Genomic DNA, 21371 nt, shown 5'->3' with positions numbered 1-21371 from the left:
ACAAAGTATTTGATAAAGTCACATGGAATGAGTATATCTTGGTTCCAAAGTCAGCAGTACAACTGAAAGGAGGGAAACTCTTTGGTTGGCAAAGCCACATGCAGGTCCCCTCAATGTGCTGGGTGTTAAGAAGTGGGGTTTGGCAGGCAGCTCCCGCAGGCACCAAGTGTCTCAGCCACTGTGATTTTAATTAAACACAGCTGTTTCTTTCTTCAATTTTAATAATGATGAAGACATTTCTATTACCTGGAATTTGCTCTGTAGGCACTTATAATAAAGGCCACACAAACCCTCTCTTCTGTTAACTATTGGTCCAGCATGGGTGAATGGAAACTATACCCCTTAAGAGGCTGAATGAGAGAAACTTCTGTCTGACAGAGTAAAGCAACTCTACTGGCCAGTTGAGCAAACCAGTTAATCTCCTAGACTAAGGTCTCCAAGTCTCTTCTGGAAAAGGAATACAGTCCTGAGGTTCTGCAGAGATTCATAAAGGGTGACCTAAGCTAACTTTTCTTCTTCTTTGATGTACCTGAGAAACTTTTTTCTGGAAAGGGTCAGAAATAGACCAATCAATAGTCACTTATGTAAAGCTGCTGTTTAAGAATAGTTCTTTAAGTATTATTAAACAATTCAAACCTAAGAAACTAAGGTTCTCAACATCTCTTCTACCCAATGGCAACAGGAATAAAGTAAGACACGTGAAGGATTTAAGTGACCCAATTACCTGGACATATCTGGATAGTTTTAGTCTTGCAGAAGTCTGTGGGCTTTGCAGATAAAGGAACTGCCCACAACATTGGTAAAGAGCAAAGGCAAAACTTAGGGATAAGAGGCAAAAAAAGAAACAATTCACAAGCAAAACCAGTCTGTCAATAGATCAAGTCAAGGAACATATAGCAAGGACTCATGGGCAAAACCAAAGGGGAAGGATTGAGGGAGGGAGCAGGGGAGGGGGCAAGGGAAATTGGTGGGGGGAAGGCAGAGACAAATGTATTTGAAAAAATAAATTAATTAATTAAAAAAAATAGATCAAGACCAGTCCCTCCTGGGTGAAAGGCAGAGATTTCTGTCAGATCACCACATAGGATCAGGGTACAAATCTCTCCATAAAGCATAAGACTTAGAGCAATTGTTTGGCTTTTGTTGACAGTGGCCAAGGAAAAGCAATCAAGAAGTTTCAGGAAAAGCCTGCAGAATACACTGTGCCTGAGTGCAAAGGAGGCCTTGGGGCTGAGCAGCAGTGGTCCCAAGAGCAGAGACTAATATTTTGGCTTATGTCCAGCATTGTTTTTGGATTTCTTTCTAAAGCTTTAAACTTTGCTACTATGTTAAGTGATTTCTAGATACCCAATCGGCTGGCAGATTGGCGATACAACAAAGACAGGGATACAACTTCATCAGGCTCCCGTAGCCTTGCATCAGCTCCCACCCCACCCATCTGAGAGTTCCTCTCACATCCAAAATTACAAATGAGTGTTCACCAAGGAGTCACATCTCCCCACCCCCTACGCCCACAAAAGGTATGTTTTTCCACAGTCTGCAAGGCGAGGTCCTCTGCAGCTCTCCTGGTGGCCACAGAACCTGAGCTGTGACTTTTGATACACAACAGACCCTCGCCCCACCTCGGTTCCTTTGGGCTAAAGGAAACTGTAATTGAAATCCTACCTTTCAAGTGTCTTATCTTGCTACAAGGAAAGCAATAGCTTCTCTAGTCAAAGGAGATGCTGGATTTGCCTCCAAGTGGATTCAGGACTTTGTTGTGAAATCCAAGCAGAGGCCGTGAGCCCAATATGGGCTCATGGCTGTCAACTCTGGGTGTGGGCTGGGGCTCCCGAGCATGGTCTGCTTCTCTCGGGCCACCTTTCTCACCAGGCCCTTCTCTGGGCAAGGTGCTCATTGCAGCTTGAAGGTCCAATTCTGGGCCTTCTTCGCACAAGAGCACGCAGTCTTTGGGTTTGTCTGGGTATGGCAAGGGTAAAGTAGCTGTTACTGGCGATCCAAAAGTGTCAGTCGTCTTCCCACCAGGTGGGTTCAGCTGCTGTTGAGTGTGCACAGGCGTTGATTCCTCAAAGATACCACTTCCTTTTGCCATCCCCTCTGCCCCACCCCAGGCAGTTGGTTCCCTTAGGAATGTTCTGAGGTTCTTCAGTTGGTCCAAAAATATTCGGTGCCATCTGGTTGTGTTGGTTTGAAGGGACATTTTCTTCTGGACTTCTGAAAAGATCGCTTGAGGCTCCTTCCAGAGGCTTCACGGCCCTGGAGCCAGCTCACCGCCCTCACTCCCCCAAATACGGTGCACGTTGCCAATGCTTGAGCCTTGTTGCCTGCCTCGCTATGGTTCCCACCAGGCTCCATGCTTCAGACTGCTTTTAACTGAAGTTGCCAGTTACATCACCTTTTCTTTTTTTTCCCTTCTTTGGCTCACTAAATATGTTTAATAAAATATTTAGATTAACTCTCAAGGTAAAAACATTACATTGGTTACTGTTTAATTTGCAAACTAAATGCTCAAACTGAAAAGAATGAAGGTAGGCATGATGTATAAAGTATTGCTTTAATAATAATAGTATAATGCAACATACGATGAGAATTCACTCAAAACAATAACTGATTATGTCCACTGGTGTCTAATGAGTAGGAATTATTATACCATAATCTGAGGCTAATTATAGTCTCCCATTTAAATTGTTGTATGAAAAACTGTGAATAGAATTCACATAAGCTAGATTTTTCTAAGGAAAATAGCTTTGGTAAAAAAATGAAGTTAAACTATTCTACTTATTAGCTCTCTCCTTGAAGCTCACTTGGAAAAGCTGAAGTTATACACACAGGAATCAATTATGGTTAAAAAAAATTTTCCTCTTCCCATTCCATGTTTCCTCTTTCTATGTGCTCTGTGACTCTCACCATCATACTGGATAGCAGATCAGGGTGAGTAAAGAGAAATTGGACTAGACAACACATCTATCATTTTTCCTCTGGTCTTTGGCACTCTCCAAATGGGGTAATGGTAATCAATAAAGTGCTGACCTCCAGCTTCTTCCTTCTCCCTGGTCTCTTTTGTCACCCACACATTCACCCATGTGTCCACCTACACATGTGCAAGGAGCTGGACAGAGTGATTATCTGAATGAATTAGCTAAAAATACAACAACTAAAATATCCAGTTTTAGTTGGAAAATTGGAAAAATGGCATGATAAAGAAATAATATAAATTTCTTTCAAAATTGAAAATTATGTTGACATGCCCATGACAGAATAAATCTAAAAGTAATAGGTTATTTCTCTGTGTCATTTTATAATTACCACATAACAATTATAATCAGGCTTTTCACAATATTTGTGGGATTTGATGAATCAGGTTCAACCAATCCTGTAATTGTCATTTAGCATCTCATATCTCCTCTCTGCCTTAAAATCCATATATTTTATTATTTTGTTAATCTTATGTCCCAAATAAGAAGTGCCTACATCACCATTCTCATCAAATCTAATCTTCTGCTATTCTAGTGCCTCCTCACTAGTGCAAATTGTTGTGCTGAAAATGGTCACAGGGAATTGAGATATTGATCTGCTCAGTTACAAAGCAGCATGGGGCCAGAGCCCGTAGGCTGGAGCTCTTTAAGTGTGAGCAGCTTTGTACATTTGTTCCAATATGTTGTACAAACTCTGGCAAGCTCTGTGGGAAGGTTGCCCTAAACCTGTCCTAGACCCTTTTCCTTTCTGCCTTCTCCAGAAATTGGCCCCATTGGGTTCTCACTCTCCATATTCTGAAATTTCAGTGTCTGCACTGTATATTCTCCTTCCAGTCAGAGCAATCAGGATTTCCTAGTCTAGAGTTCCAATACTAAAATGAACACATACAGATGCTACTACCTCTTTTTAACTTTATAAATCACTAATAACAACAAAGTAAAACCTTCATACTCCACTAAAATGGAAAATATTTGTGAACTCAAACTGCAATATTTGAGGAAAGAAGACTATAAATATAAAAGGAGGCCAACAGAGACTGAGAGAGAAGATGCCCAAGGCTGAAAATTTCAGACAAAATTCTCTGAACACAGTTCTCCATTCAGTTTTCCAAAGTGAGTGTCATATTCTAAGGGAAAAAAAACAAAAACAAAAAAACTATTCATTATTTGAGCAATAGAAACTTGGAAACATTTTGGGACTCATTTTGGTAAAGAGGACTGAAGAAAAAATGAGGTAGAGCCCTAGCCAGTACGGTTGAGTTTGTTGGTGTGCCATCCTGTAAACCTGGAAATTGACCAGGGTTCAATTCCTGGTCAGGGCATATGCCTAGGTTGTGGATTTGATAAGAGATGTAATCGATGGATGTTTCTCTCTTGCATCAATGTTTCTCTCCTTCTCTCTCTCCCTCCCTTCCTCTGTCTCTAAAATCAATAAGCATGTCCTCAGGTGAGCATTTAAAAAAAGAAAAGAAAGAAATGAGATAGAAACACCGTATTTGCAGGAAAATCAGCCTGTTGTTGAGGCACAGGAGAGAAAGGCTCCACATGGGGAGCAGCTATGCCACTGCCGCTCTTGGTGGCCTCGATACCTCATCCACTATCACAGGTCTGTGTCATAAGGACCTTTACTGTGTACCAGGTAGAATTCTTGAGAACCCTAAAATTAAAAGCCTTGAAATCTCTGGCTCTTTCCTCATGGAAACCCTGCTATTACTGGTTCAGGAAGAGCTTTCCTGTTCAAAATTCTTCTACTCTGAATAAAATGAACCAAAATACACTTTTTTAAAAAAAAAAAGGGGGAAAGAGAAAAACAATAAGAAAAACAAATTAAAGGTAAAGAATACTTAGAAAATACACTGGGAAATAACCTAATCCAATGTGGCTCCCCTCTTGTAGAATTGGCTGTGGGGATTTAAGAGAATTTACTTAGTCCTCAGATCTCTTCTTAGATAGGAAGCCTTTTAATGGAAGGTCCAATTGAGATAGGACTCTGCATATGGTTATTCTTCATTCAAGCCTTCTTTAGAGGGAACTTGGCCATTTATCAGAGTGATCACCTTAGGAAAAAGAAAGTATGTACCTAGATTTTCTACGTATTATTATTACTGGATTTAAATTGTTGCTAATATTTAGAGACTAGAAATCCCCCTGTAGTACACTGGCCAAAAAGGGGGTCTATAGAAGTTGAATGATAGATGGGATGTTGGCATGGGTTTATCTCAGAGAGAGCCCAGTAAGAGTATGGAAGGACCCATCCTGTGATTACTTCCCCAATCTCCAAGTGCATAGTGGGAACAGACACACTTAGTAACAGAATAATTGACAAGGTAGTAAACCAAAGACAATACCATATTCCTAAGGAAACTACATAATTTTTGCAACCATCAAAAAATTTGGAGGTGCAAGAGTAGTTATTCCTATTATATCGCTATTTGGTTGTTTTTTTTTTAAACAATGCAAAGTCATATGGATTGTGTGGACAGATTTTATTGTATGTTACTACAAAACTTATCAGGTGATGATGCAATCACATCTGTAGTTAAAGATATTAAATCCTTATTGCAGAAATAGGCAAAGACCTTGACAGCTATTTATTATCAAACAGTGTTTTCCCTACTGACATTAGCATAGATAATCAGAAACATCACATAAGAAAGATAAAAGTAAGGTCTCATCAACTCCTCTGCCCTTTGTTATAATACAGCCTAAAGTTGCACTGGTGAGTTTGATAGCCTTTAGCCACATACGGCTATTGACCACCAGTAAAACAGCTGGCACAAATAGAGATGTGTTGTGAGAATAAAGTATACACTAAGTTTTTAAGTCTTAGTATAAAAACCTAAAATGGGTTACTAATATATGGATTACATATTTAAATGTTAATATTTTCAATGCATTAAGCTAAATAAAATATATTATTAATTTCCCTTATTTATTTTTACTCTTTAAAATGGTACTAGAAAATTTAAAGTGGCAAATGTGGCTTGCAAGTACTTTTTACATTGTGTATATAGTAGACAAAGTTGGTCTAGAAGAGACTGAGTTGTATTGATAACCAACAGAACATCACAGAGGTCCATTAGTTGATGAAATTAAAATAACTGGACCCAGTATAAAGGAAGTTGGGCACATCCCAAACACCTTAGTTAGTTTCATAGATGTCAAGGGTTAAATGATTCAGGGTCTTGCCACATAGGGAAGATTCTGGGGCTCCAGGACTATTTGGTATGCCGTGATATCTTGTCTAAAGTGAGAGATGAATCCTGGCTGGTATGGCTCAGTGGATTGAGTGCTGGCATGCGAACCAAGGGTCACTAGTTCCCAGTCAGGGCACGTGCCAGGATTGCAGGCCAAGTCCACAGTAGGGGGCACATGAGAGGCAACCACACATTGATGTTTTTCTCCCTCTCTTTCTCCTTCCCTTCCCCTCTGTCTAAAAATAAACACAATATTTAAAAAAAAATTTTTTAAAACAAAGTAGAGTGAGAGATGCATTACTGCATCTTGCATTGACCACCATATATTAAAAAAAAAAAAAAACTATAATGCTTGGTAGCCCTGTTTGCAGTTTGGAGGCAATATGTTCTATATATGAGCATGCTGTTTTGATTTATTTGACTTGTTCTATATTTGGGCATGCAGTAACCAATAAGACAGATAACTTAAGTAGAGACCAGCAACAAACTAAGCAATAAGAAAATTCAAAAAAGTCTCAGCAACAAGCCCTGGACAGGTGGCTCAGTGGGTTGGAGTGTCCTCCCATGCACCAAAAGGTTGCAGGTTTGATCTCCAGTCAGGAGACATAGCTAAGTTGTGGGTTCACTCCCTGGTTGGAGAGCATAAGGGAGGCACCTGATTGATGTTTCTCTTTCACATTGAAGTTTTTCTCTCTTTCTCTCTTTCCTTTTCTCTCTCTGTAAAATCAATAAAAACATATCCTCGGGTCAGAATTTACAAAAGGCTCAACAACAAGTTCTGCAGGCTTTGCCTCATGGACTTTATGCCCCAACAGGCCAAATGATTTTGGAAGGTCTGTTGCAAGTCCCAAGAGAATCATAGTGTGTGTCTCTTGGACCTCAGAGTAAATTCTCTTTTCTATTGGAAACTATTCTTCTTTTGAAAAGTATCTCATAGACAGCTACTGCCCATGGTACTGAATGCATGCATAGCTGTGGTATATCAAGGGGCTGACTGTCATACACTGGGTGTTATACAATCTACCTGTCCATATAAGTACACATATTCCAACCATTTCTTTATAAAATGGCATAAGTAACTAGTACTGGCAAGTAACTCAGACTGCCAAGATACTTGTTCCAAATGATTTGCCATCTGCCTTTCATTTCAGTTCTATAGCCCTATAGGAATTCTCTAAGAACAATTAACTGAGGAAGAAAAAGTGCAGACCTGGTTTATTTGTGTATCTGCATCAGGTAGACGCACAAGGCTGCCGCACTTCTGTCTTGCCCTGGGGTGGCCCGAAGGCAGTCATGACGGGAGAGCTTCTCAGTGGTTACAGCCTCTGATCAAAAACTTTGTGTGAAATGCAAGATAGCTTCAAGGACACATCTACACAGATTTGTGAGCAATGATTAATGCTCTGGAAGGCTGGACATAAACTTAAGAGAAACAAGACTGGATAGTTGTTGACAAGGTGGTCTGAAGGAGAGGTATACAGAGGCGACTTTAGGAATTTCCTTAGAATGTGAAAATCTTCACACCTAAGGTGAGAGTGCACCCAGACTCTCTCTCTAGCTCTCCTTTGGTCAACAGTCCTGGATACAAAGTGAGCATAGTGGCAGCAGTAGTGGGCTTTCTCTTTAAAATATTTGTTAACCAACAAACTCATTCCTTTAATACCAACAATGTCCTAAGCAAAAACAACTTTTATTCATCCACAGAAAACACTGTTTTTAGACACAATAGGAGAAAAACCCAAAGCCACAACAGTAGTTTCAAAGGCATCAATTGTAATGTTCCCTCAAATTACCTTGTCAAGTTCTTACACCAATCTGCCTTTGAAATAACAGAAATTAAATACTTCGTATGATTTGAAATTGAAATAAAACCATAATTTTTTGTCTTTTTGTATTTGGCGAATGTATATAGTATTCTACTGCAAAATACAAGTCAAAATCTTGCAATAAAATATTTAGTTTGTCTCATGTAGAACGGCAAGTTACAAATGAACAATCATGAAGCTTGGTCTGGCTACTTGGGCTGTATCATTTGAGCAGCAAAAGACACCCTTCTCCAAGGGACTGCAGAGCCTAAGTCTACTTGCCTCCTATGGAGAGGGCTGTGCTCAATACAGGTGTCAAAGATACATTTCCCAGCTTTTCTACTTAGTGCATGTGTTAGCCTGGGCAAGTCATTGAATCCCATTGAATTCTTTGCCTGTGAGAGAGTGGTAAAAGTACCTGCTTTTTAGACTTGTATATGATTATGTTAGGTGAACTGTAAATAATTCAGTAGAACTAGTTCATGGGGTGGGTTTAGGGGACGAGAGAGCAAGGAAGCTCTAACAGAGGGCGGAGTTCAGTGGATGAAAGGCAGAGAAATTCACAGTAGGGATCTAGGACTATATTCTGCAGGACTTGCATTAGAGCTTTGTGATGAACTGTATATTTTTGTTTCAGACTTAATTCTCAATCAAGCTTTTGATTTATGTTTTCAAGCAAACAGTATCTTCAGGTATCCTTAAGAAAAGTCACAGCCTTTACTTAATAAGGTCTATTTCAATTAGAGTACATCACCTCTTGTGAAGAAAACACCACTTGATAACATTGCAACCTAAAAAATAAACCACGAGGAAGCAAAATCTTTAACAAATTTAGTCAAAAATAAGAATAGTAACATCGGGGTGAATAATGCATAAAAAACATGTGATGATATTCATCACCTATATCAACAGACGTCCAAAATTTACAGTTTGCAACCTAGGCATGCACTATATAATATAATAGGCCCTAGTGACAAACACTTGAAATGTGGCTAGTCCAGGCTGAGATATGCTCTAAGTATAAAATACACCACAAATTTCAAACACCTAGTACAAAAAAGTAAAATCATTAATTTTTATATTGATTGCAAGATGAATGTTATTTTAGAATAGTGTTGCAAAAAATATTTTAGAATTAATTTCACTTTGTTTTTACCTTTTTAATGAAGCTACTAGAAAATGAAAGACTGCCTTTGTGACACACATACCATTTTGGTTAAAAGGCATTGTTCTAGATCATTCTATACCAATATTAGAAACAGAAGCAGCAACTCAGTACCATTATTTTCTTTTTAGGTACTTTCTGAAGAATGATTAAAACTACTTGATTGTAGAGGTTATGTTTATCTTTATAATTCCTGGAGCAAATGCAGGATATATCATAGGTCATGAGTATAACTATCTTTTTGTGTTTGTGCTTTTAAAAAAAGCAGAAAGTGGGGAAGTCACTGTGGAAAATAATGATATTCCTACCAAAGCTTGAGCCTGGAGCTGACCTTTGTAGCTGGCTCTGATCAGAGTCTTTGTGCTCTCGTGCTGGTCCCTAAAGCCTCTCTTAAGAGAGCGCAAGTCTATGAGACAGCAATGCAAGTAAGTGGGAATAAAGGAGCCAGCCATGAACAAAGTGGGTCTGTACATCTCAGATATTGCACATAGATAAAGCTGAGACTACCATCAAGTAAAAAATGAAATCATTTTCATTCTCTTGTGTTTGTGTTTTGCCTTTTCCATCTATTCTTTGATGATGGAAGCTAAACATGGGCCCAGCATCAGGTTCTATACAGGCAGAAATTTGACAGATCCTTTTCAATGATAAAGCTCAGCATGATTTGGCTAGTTCTTCTTCCAATATGTTAATGACATGTGCTACCACACAAGGTTCTTATTTAAAAAAAAAAAAATTTAGCTGCTAAGCCTCAGTGTTAAAAGATTTTGTATGTATCGGAAAACATACCTCTTGTGATTTTGTCTTTTTAGTTGACCTGTAAACTGCAAAATTGATTCAGCGGGAAGAGGGCAGAAGGTGGTTGCCTATGGAAATCAAACCTCAGAGTCTTCCCATTTCAACCCATTTTCACTTTTGTGAGCATGTAAGAGATTATTACCATAGTTTGAAATTGGTTGTTATATGTGCTGGACATAGAATCCCCAAAAGGTAATAAGCTGAGTTTTTGGAAATGCTTTTTGACAAAAGTATCTGCCAGTTTGGTTGACATGACAAAAATGAAATGAATAGTTTAAGTGTCGGAACTGCTGAAGATAATCCTCTGTAATCACAACAAAATCTCTGTGCAAGAACCTCAGTTGTAAGCGGATTGATCCTGATCCATTTGTTCTTGCAACAAAGAAAAAGAGCAAGGAAAAAAATCTCCTTGGGAGGTTTACAAGCCTGCACTGAAGAATATCTTCTTGTTTTGCTTTGTAAGAATAGAAAGAAAGCCTCTTTATCATTTGTTAAGTGTTAAAACTGGTAGGATGGTGAAACAAACAGCAAACATTAATCTGCAGGCCCACCTGCCAATTTAACCTTCATCCTCCTGTGAAAGATGCTCGTGGCGGGCCCGTTGGTAAATTAGAAAGTAATTTTAAAGAATGCACTCCCTGGCTGCTGGGTCTCAATGGCAGCCACAGACTCGGGGATAGAACTTCTTGATTAACTGCTGGCGCAAGACCCTCATTGAAAGCCAGTGATGATTCCAAATCACGCTAAAAGAGAGCTGGAGTAATAATAATAATTCAACCCCGAGGGTTCACACAACTGGAGTGTCAGTCTGGCATTGCTGGTCCCTTGAGCTATTAAGTATGCTGGAGCTTCTCATGACAAACACAGAGGGAGAATCTCGCTGCACAGCTTACGGATAATCACACTGTTTGGGTTCTGTGCCTGCCCCATAGGAGCTATTAGCTAATTATCCAGAAAGCCCTTTGCAACATAATAAGCTCAGAATTTCAACATACAGGCTTCAATGTAATGCAATGTCAAGGATATTCAATATCAGCTTAATAATACTGGGCATAAAATAATAGAGATTTATGCATATGTATTAAAGTATGTGTTTGTTTCTTCACACTCACAAAAGTTTTTTTTTTTTTTTCAGGTATTTTTCTCCTCAACTAATTTACACAAGGGTCTTCTGTCTTCAAAGCAGCATTATTAATATTGTAATTTAAAATAAAATCACAATTTTTAGCAGTTTTATTTCTTAAATATGTACTTGCTGATTTGCTCTTCCTCTGACATTACAAAAAAAACCACAGGAAAATAATCTAGATGGGCCCTGCAAAGGTGCGGGCATTTGCTCAACATGGCTGGGAAGCTGTGCAGGGGACTTGCATGGGATTTCCTGTCTCCCAGTCTACTGTGTATCACACACTGCAACAGGGTCACAGTGGAAATGAAACAAGAACACTGAGGGTTGTATCAGTGTGTCCACAAAGAGGAAATTGTTAAACCCTGAATGCCCAGAAGCCTGTTGTGACCTGACCCAATATTGACTTGCAACCTCTTTGGGGACCATATCCTAATGGTTTGTGTTGCTCCATTGGCATTCTAGAATGGAGGATATGTTCAGCATTGCTTCGGCCATCACATTTCATTGCCTCCAAAATAGAATATGCACGTCTGGGAACTCCCGATGTTATGAAGAGCAAAGGAACAAGCACAGAATAATAATAAAGCCACAGGATTCTTGCCAGAGGCAGTCCAATGCTTCCAGTCTTACCACTTGGACACTCAAAAAGGCAATTTATATCTTAGCCATTTAGCAATTCTATTGTCTGTTTCAGCCCTGTCCTTTTTCAGAAGAAAAATGAAATAAAACAGTGTTTTATTATTTTTAATCCAGCCCTTGATTTATAACTTGAATGCTAGATATTTAGAGAATTTTTCACCCTCTGGTCTATAGGGTCTTGGTCTCACAGAGTATGGGTAGTAACTATCCGAGGGTGATGAAGTGATGCTGAAAGTACAACTGAGACTCTGGCCATGGGCTCCACAACTCCGGGTCATATAGCTACTATTTAGAGAGCAAAGTCTTTGCAATCTATGGGCTGGGTTTGAGATCTGCACTCATTAGTTTTGCGCAAGATGCTTAATCTCCCAGATCATCAATTTCCACATCTGTAAATTAGAGTTATAATATAATGTTGATTTTATAAGAATGTTGTAGGATTACATGAACCAACAGGTATAAATATGCTACTACCAATTTCTATTATCTCAAATCCAGGAATTATAGGACCAGCTAGGGGGAAAAGACTACCTTCTGAAAGGGTCCAAATTTGGCACATAAAAGAAGGACTCATTATCTAATGATACAGACTGATAAAATTGTTTTTCATTTTTTAGGAAAGTCTCAGTTTTTGGTACAGAATACAAGAAAAAAATGTTTTCAACAATTTGATTCTTTTCAGTAAAAAATCTTTGGTGCATTTAGAAGGACAAATGTTTCAGTCGCCTGAAGTTGAGGTAGTTTTTGCCTGAATTTCACAAGCATTTCAATATTATGGGCAAAGCCAAAATTCATCTTTAGTCTCCAACATAAGAATGCATAGCTTTTTTTATTTTTTTCATTCTACAAACCAAAACATAATCTATGGGCTCTTTGAAATATTTTGCAATCACATATTTGATTAATGTTATAGACTTATTTAACTGCATGTTAAGTGGTTTATTACTCTGTCTGCATTCCAGTATGTACAACTCAGAATCTGGGACACTGGAGCTGCTTAAAGAAGCTACTCAACTATCATCACAATGACAACTACATGATAAACCTTTGTGACTGGCTTTTATTACTTAGCATATTTTCAAGGTTCATCCATATTGTAGCAACTCCAACTGTAGTGGTAGTACTGTATAAATACTTCATTTCCATTGTATGGACATACTTCGTTTTATTCATCAGTTGATTGACATCTGGGTTGTTTCCACCTCTGGGTTTTGATGAATAATGCTGCAGTGAATTATTCATGTAAAATTTGTTGCGTGAGACCTATGTTTTCAATTCTTTTAGGTATATACCTAGATGTAGACCTCCCAGGTCAAGGGGTCACTTTGTATCTAACCTTCTAAGAAATGACCAGACTGTTTTCCACAGTAATTGCACTGTTTTACATTCTTTGTAAGTGTACAAGAGTTCTAATTTCTCCACATCCTCTCCAACACTTGTGATTATCTGCCTTTTTTATTTACCCATCCTAGTCACTGTAAGGTGGTACGCCATTGTAGTTTTGAGTTATGTTGATGGTTAATGATATTGAATATTTTTTTCATGTGCATATTGACTATGTATCTTCTTTGGAGAAATGTGTATTCAACCTCTTTATCCATTCTTTATTTGGGTTATTCTTTTTTTTTAATTGACTTGTAAGAGGTCTTTATATATTCTAGATATAAGTCCCTTTATATATACACACACACACACACACACACACACATATATATATGATGTATAAATATTCTTTCCTGTTCTGTTGGTCATCATTTTACTTTCTGGATGGTTTCACTTACAGAACAAAAGTTTTTATTTTAAATTGTATCTAATTTATTAATTTTTGCTTTTGTATCTTGTGCTTTTGATGACATATTTAGAAAACAATTGCCTGATTCAAAGTCATGGAGCTGTATATCTTTTGTTTGCCTCTAAGAGCTTTTGTAGTTTTATATTTAGGTCTTTGATCCATTTCATGCTAATTTTATATATGGTATGAGGTAGAAGTCCAACTTAATTGTTTTACATGTTGATTGATATACATTGACCTGATATAATTTATTGAAAAGACTTTTTTCATTGAATTGTCTTGCCTTGTTGACTATCAACTGACTACAAATGTAAAGGTTTATTTTCAGACTCTTCATTCTATTTTGTTGATATTTGTGTTTTTTTCTTATTCCAGTACTGCTCTGCTTCAACTACTGTAACCTTATAGTAAGTTTGGAATTTGGAAAGTCTGAGTTCTCTAACTGTTCTTCTTCAAGATTAATTTGGCTATTCAGAGTCCCTTAAATTTCTATAGGAATTTTAAGGTTACTTGGCAACTTCTGCAAAGAATCCAGCTGGGATTTTGATATTGATTGTGTTACGTTTTTAGGACATTCTGGGAAGTGTTGCCACCTTAACAATATTAGGCCTTCTAATTCATAACTGGTTGTTCTTCCATTTACTTAAATCTCTTTTCATTTTTTTCAACATTTGATACTTTTCAAAGTATAAATTTTGCACTTCTTTTGGAAAATTTACTCCTAAGTATTTTATAAATGTTGATACTATTATAATTAGATTTTTTTTAGTTTCATTTTTTGGATTGTTCATTAAAAACATATTGAAATAACATTTAAAATAAAACTGATGTTTTTATTTTGACCTTGGGTCCTGCAACCTTGCTATTTATTTATTAGTTCTAACAGTTTTTTTTTAAATTAAGATGAAATGTACATAAGATTAATCAGTTTAAAATGTACAGTTCAATAGCTTTTAGTACATTCACATTGTTGTGTAACCACCCCCTCTGTCTAGTTCCAAAATATTTTAGTTCATGGCAAATAGAGCCCTGAGTCTTAAAAGCAATCACTCTTTATTCCCATCTACCCACAACAACTGGTAACTTCCAGTCAGCTTTCTGTCCCTATGGATTTGCCTCTTCTAGATATTTCATGTAAATCCAATCAATTAGCTAGTCATACATGGGTTTATTTCTAGACTTTCAATTTTATTTTGATTCTCTGTCAATCCTTATCCCAGAACTATATATTGTTTTGATTATTGAATCTTTGTAGTTTTAAAACAGAAAATGTGTTGTCTACCTTGCCAAGACTGTGTTGGTTATTTGGGCCCCTTATAATTCCATATAGATTTGAAGATCAGCTTTCCTATTTCTACAAAAAAAAAAATTCACTGGAATTTTGATAGAGATTAAAGACAGTATTGTTATTTGCTGTCTTAATAATATTAAGTGTTCTGGTTCATGGACATAGGATGTCTTTCCATTTGTTTAGAACTTTCAGTTTTTTTAGGAAAGTATTGTAGTTTTAAGTGTACAAATTTTTTACCTTCTTTGTTAAGTTTACTTTTAAGTATTTTATTCTTTAATGCTATTTTAATGCAACCATTTTCTTAATTTCTTTTTCAGACTATTCTTTATTAGTATATAGAAATGCAGTGGAAGAGAATAGAGAGCCTAGAAATAAACACATACCTTTATAATCAATTAATATTCAAAAAAGAAATCAGCACACACAATGGGCTAAAGATAGTTTATTCAATAAATGGTGCTGGGAAAATTGGACAGATACATGTAGAAAAATGAAACTAGACCACTTTGTTATACCACACACAAGAATAAATTCAAAATGGATCAAAGACTTAAATGTTAGACCCAAAACCATAAAAATCCTAGAAGAAAACATAGTCACCTAAATATCAGACATTGCTCATAGAAACTTTTTACCAGATATATCTCCCCATGCAAAGGAAACAAAAGAAAAAATAAACAAATAGGACTACATGAAATTAAAATATTTTTGCACAGCAAAGGAAATCATCAATAAAATACAAAGACAACCTGACAGAATGGGAGAACACACTCACCAATACATCTGGTATGGAATTAATATCCAAAATTTACAAAGTACTTATGAAACTCAACACCAAGAAAACAAACAATCCAATTAAAAAATGGGCAAAGGACCTGGATAGACACTTCTTTAAAGGGGACATTCAGGTGCCCAATAGACATATGAAAAGATGCTCAATGTCACCAGTCATCAGAGAAATGCAAATTAAAACCACGATGAGGTACCATCTCACACCTGTTGGAATGATTATCATCAACAAATCAACAAACAAAATGTTGGCAAGGATTTGGAGAAAGGGGAACCCTATTGCACTGTTGGTGGGAATGTAGACTAATGCAGCCATTGTGGAAAGCAGTATGGAGATACCTCAAAAAATTAAAAATAGATCTGCCATTTGACCCAGTGACCTCACTTTCAGGAATATATCCAAAGTAACCTGTATCAGTTTTAATAATCATTTTTTTCTTCATTTTATTAATAATGTATATTACATAGATTTTCTTATATTGAACCACCCTTAAATTTGGGTAAATCCCTCTTGGTGATGGCATATCACCATTTTACTATCATGTTGAATTCAGTTCATAGTATTTTCCTGAGGATTTTTGCACCTATACTCATAAGGCATGTTGACTTGCAGTTTTCTTGCAGTGTCTTTATCTGACTTTGGTATCATGGTAATACTGATCTTGTAGAATGAGTTAGGAGCTGTTCCCTCCTTTTCCACTTTTTCTTTTTGAAGAATCTTTGAAGGATTTGTGTTAATTATTCTTTAAATGGTTGATAAAATTTATCAGTGAAGCCATCTGGCCTCGGACTTTTTTTCATTGTTGTTAGGAGATTTTAATTAGCGATTTAATCTCTTCACTTTATTTTTTAGTTATTGCTTAGTAGTTAGTTACTTTGGGAATTACAATTAACATCCTAATTTATAATAATATAGCTTGAATGGATACTAATTTAGCTTGAATGTCATAAAAACTTTGCTTCTATATAGCTCTACCCTCTCATGATGTTATTGTGGCATATTTTAGTTTTATACATTGTGTGCTCACCAAGGAAGGGGTGTGCCAAGGTCAAGTAAAAATACTACAAATCTTTCTCACTGCATTTAAATTATCTTTTTACTTTTTATAATCTATTGATTTTAGAAAGGGAGAAGAAGGGAGGGAAAAAGAGAGAGACATCAACCTGTTGTTCCACTTATTTAGGCATTTATTGGTTGATTTTTGTATATGCCCTTACAAGGAATTGAACCCGTGACATTGGTGCATCAGGACAACACTCCAACAAACTGAGCTACTCATCCAGGGCCAAAATTATCTTTTTCTTGATTCATTATTTACTTGGTTACTGTAAACCTTTGACTATTTTCCAAAGTTATGACAAAGTTGATTCAGACAGCCTTTGTTTCATGATTTTATATGTGTGTGGAGAGATGGGCCCTTTAGCTACCTATTCTAACATTTTTCCTGACATTATTCCTCTAGTAGTTCTTTAAATTGGATTCCTTATAATTTTATATATAAAGTTATATCTTATGCAAATAGATATATTTTACTTCTTCTTTTCCAATCTGAATGCCATTTTTTTTCTCTTGCCAAATAGTCTTGGATAAGTAGTCACCACAGTTATTTAGCAGAACTTGTGAGAACAGACATCCTTGTTTTCTTCTTTATGTTAGGGGAAAGCTTTCTGTCTCGTTATTAGGTATGATGCTTGCTATAGTTTTTCATAGATGTCCTTTACCAGGTTGAGAATGTTTATTTTTATTCCTAGTTTGTTGAATTCTTTTTTTAATCAAGGAAAGGTGTTGAATTTTGTCAAATGCCTTTTCTACATATATTGAGTTGATCATGTCATTTTTGTCCTTTATTCTATCAAAATGGTGTATTATATTAATTGATTTTCAAACATTAAACATTTGCATTCTTGTGGTAAATTCTCCTTGGTCATGGTGTATTGTTCTATTGATATATTGCTTGAATTGATTTGCTAGTATATTGTTGACAATTTTGTATTTATCTCTTTAAGGAAAATTATTGTGTTGTTTTATTTTCTTAAGGTATCTTTTTTTGGTTTTGGTATCAGGGTAGCACTGGCTTATAGAATGGGCTGTGAAGTGTTGCCTTTTCTTCTAATGTCTCGGAAGAGTTTATGAAATATAAGCATTAGTGTTTCTTTAAATGTTTGGTAGAACTCATTAGTGAAGCCATCTGGACCTATAAGTAGCTTTTTTTAATTGCTAATTCAATCTCTATTATAGATCTGTCCAGATTTTCCACTTTTTCTTGATACTTTTTGTTTCTCTAGAAATTTGTCTATTTCATCAAAGTTATCAGATTTGTTGACATGCAGTTTTTCTTAGTAATTCCTTATAATTATTTTAGTTTCTATGGAATCATTTCTTTTTTAGTCTTGATTTTTGTAATTTGAGTGTCTTTTTTATTTGGTGCATTAGTCTGTTCAGGTTATTGTAATAAAATACCACAGACTGGGTAGATTAAATAGCAGAAATTTATTTTCTCACAGTTCTAAATGCTAAAAGTCCGAAGTTGAGGTAATAGCTGAATTGAGTCCTGGTGAGACCTCTCTTTCTGGCTTATAGATGATCACCTTCTACCTGTCTGCTCACCTGGGCCTTTCTCACTCACTGAGCAGGCAAAGAGAGAGAGCAAGTTCTCTGATATCTCCTCTTGCAAGGACACTAACCAATTGGATCAAGGCCCCACCCTTATGACATCATTTAACCTTAATTACTTCCTAGAGGTCCCATCTCCAAATGCAACCACACTGGTGATTAGAGCTTAAATGTATGAATGTTAAGGAGACATAAACACTCAGTTTAAAACATTTCACCCTACACCTTATAATTTATGACCTTCTCCCATGCAAAATACATTCATTCTATTCCAATGACCTCCAAAGTCCTAATTCATTTCAACATCAACTCTAAAGTCTAAAATCCAAAGTCTAACCTAAATGTTTTATAAATCAGATATTGGTGAGATTCATGGTATGATTCATCCTGAGACAAAGTTCCTCTCCTGCTGTGAATCTGTGAAACCATACAAATTATGTATTTCCAAAATGCCATGGTGGGAAATTCATAGAGAGATATTGGAAGAAAGAAAAGAGTGATAGGCCCCAAGAAATTCCAAAATCTAGCAAGGCAAATCTTGTTAGATTTTAAAGCTCAAGAATAATTCTCTTTGGTTTAGTGCTCTGATCCCCAAGTTTACTGAAATGGCAGCATCATCCTCAAGGCTGTATGCTTAAGTGTGATATTGTTATGTTACAGAATTGCATGCTTATAATTTTGTAATAAAAGATTTCATAATAAAAAGGGGCATTATTTGTGCCAGACCTCTGTGTGTGCATGTGTGTGTATATATACATATACATATACATATGTGAGTGTGTGTGTGTGTGTGTGTGTGTGTGTGTGTGTATGCCAGTCACTATACTAAGATCCTGGGAATATAAATAAATATTTTTTGCCTTCATGGAGTGCGTTGTTTCCACATTATTCTCAAAGTTTAATGCAAATAAATATCTTCCTGGAAACTTATTTGAAAATGAATACTGGTAGATCACATATAAATAAGATATGTTTTATTATATCTAGACTATGACCTAGCTCAGATCCTATCACACCTGAGGATAATTGATTACGATGCACTCATTTATGAACCACGCACTGAGACTTACAACTCTAGTGAGTTAGTAAGCCATACTAAAACATAATTGTGATATCCTGAGGAAGAGCTCTGACAGAGGTATGCAAAGGCAGCTGGGAATTACAGCACTAAGAAGAATTAATAGGGCTGAGAGGTAAATTTGGGTGTGAACAGGGAAAGCTATCAAAAATAAATGATAATTGAGTTAGGTTTAAAAAGCATTACTAAGCCTTTCGTCTGTCTGGAGCCATCAGTGGTCTTAAAAGGCTCAGTCAAATGATTTCCAGAAAACATGTATCAGACTCATAAAACCTCTTACAATCTAAATTTATTTCCACTCAAAAATCTTAAACCATCTACTTTGTGTGTAGAAGATGGTGAAGTAAAGAAATAAATGTCTGTTAAACTAAACTAAAACAAACAAAAAAGCATTAACAAAATCTAAACCAGCTAAAAACATAAGGAAGGGGAAGGCTTGGAGGATTGGAGGCCAGGATAAGACAGGAAAGGGAGGAGAGTATCATCCATACAAGGGCGACAGGCAGTCTACAGGAAAGTGGCATTTCCGTGTGAATGACTTACTTACTTACTTGATTATGCCTTCGTTTTAAATTCAGACATCCTTTAATTTTTTTGTTATTTTATTTTTTCTTTTCTTTTCAAAAATAATTTCAATTGTATTTTTTCATTACCATGTAGTCCCCTTATAAACCTCTCCCCCAGCAATTACCACACTGTTGTCCGTGTCCATGTGTCCTTTTACCTTTTTGCTCAATCCCTCCACCCCCTAACCTCCCCCTACCCTTAGCTGTCATCCTGCTCTCTATCTATGAGTCAGTCTCTATTTTGCTTTTTAGTTCAGTTTGTTCATTAGATTCCACATATGAGTGAAAGCATATGGTACTTGTCCTTCTCTGACTGGCTTATTTCACTTACCGTGATGCTTAACATCATTAAGTCTCAGCAAAATGCAAATTAAAACCACAATGATATACCATCTCACACCTGTCAGAAAGGCTATCATCAGTAAATCAACAAACAACAAGTGCTGGCCAGGATGTGGAGAAAGGGGAACCCACCTGCGCTACTGGTGGAGATGCAGACTGATGCAGCCACTGTGGAAAACAATATGGAGATACCTCAAAAACTTAAAAGTGGATCTGCCTTTTGACCCAGTGATCCCACTGCTGGGAATTTATCTGAAGAAACTCAAAAAACTAATTTGAAAGAACATAAGCACCCTAAGTTCATTGCAGCATTATTTACATACTTTTATTTTTAATCCTCACCCAAGGATATGTTAATTGATTTTAGAGAGAGAGGAAGGTAGAAGCAGAGAGAAACATTGATCGGTTGCCTCCCATACATGCTCCAACCACAAGAGACTGAACCTGCAACCAAAGCATAGGCCCTGACCTACAATCAAACCCACAACCTTTTGGTGTGCAGGATGGCACTCCAACCCAGCCACCCAGCCAGGGTTATTCAGATATCCTTTTAAAAAATCTGATCTAGGTTTCATTAGGTTGTCATTCTTTGAAGAAAGTCTGAATGGATTTAGGTTTTCTTTTGATTAGATCAAATGAGGTCTGTCATTGAGGCCTGTCATTCTGGTTGTTTTCTTACAAAGGAACCCAATTGTTTCTTTGACCAGCAGACTGGGCACATCGGTGAAATGGCTTTCAAGGTATGTGAGCAGCCAGATGATGGTGATTATACTAAAGTTGACATATATGCTAGTCAATTAATTAAGGGCAAAAGCAAAATCAAATGCTTTGAGTTAAGAGATAATGTATTTTCTGCCCTCTTAACCAGAAGAATATTATATGTACATGTGGACAGTAAATGAGAAAGAGTGGATAACCACTGCTTAAAACCAAAAATAGAATAGAATAAAGTAAAATAAAATAACATACAGGAGAGATTCCATAGTCTTTGATATGTGCATCAGTGTGTATAAAATATTTTTTTAAAAAGATGTGTATTCTATACATTTATATTTATAGGAGAAATATTTTTTTATTGTAGTTCAAGTACAGTTGTCTCCATGTCCCCCCCACCACTTCCCTCCTCCCCGTCCATCCCCACCTCCCCCCCTTGATCCCAACCCCCTTTGGCTTTGTACATGTGTCTTTTAT

General features: G+C 36.7%; 2 pseudogenes; one reads left to right on the top strand and one right to left on the bottom strand.

The window, feature by feature from the left end:
- Nucleotides 1–1708: 1708 nt before the first annotated feature.
- Nucleotides 1709–2267, bottom strand: LOC129076558 (jupiter microtubule associated homolog 2-like; annotated as a pseudogene).
- Nucleotides 2268–4520: 2253 nt separating this feature from the next.
- The window catches only part of LOC129076557 (peroxiredoxin-2-like), a 29221-nt pseudogene continuing 12370 nt past the window's right edge, over nt 4521–21371 (top strand).

The sequence above is a fragment of the Pteronotus mesoamericanus genome, unplaced genomic scaffold (assembly GCF_021234165.1).
Source record: "Pteronotus mesoamericanus isolate MK-2021 breed Mesoamerican mustached bat unplaced genomic scaffold, CSHL_Meso_final contig_601, whole genome shotgun sequence".
Classification (NCBI taxonomy): domain Eukaryota; kingdom Metazoa; phylum Chordata; class Mammalia; order Chiroptera; family Mormoopidae; genus Pteronotus; species Pteronotus mesoamericanus.
This window is presented reverse-complemented; position numbering and strand designations above follow the sequence as displayed.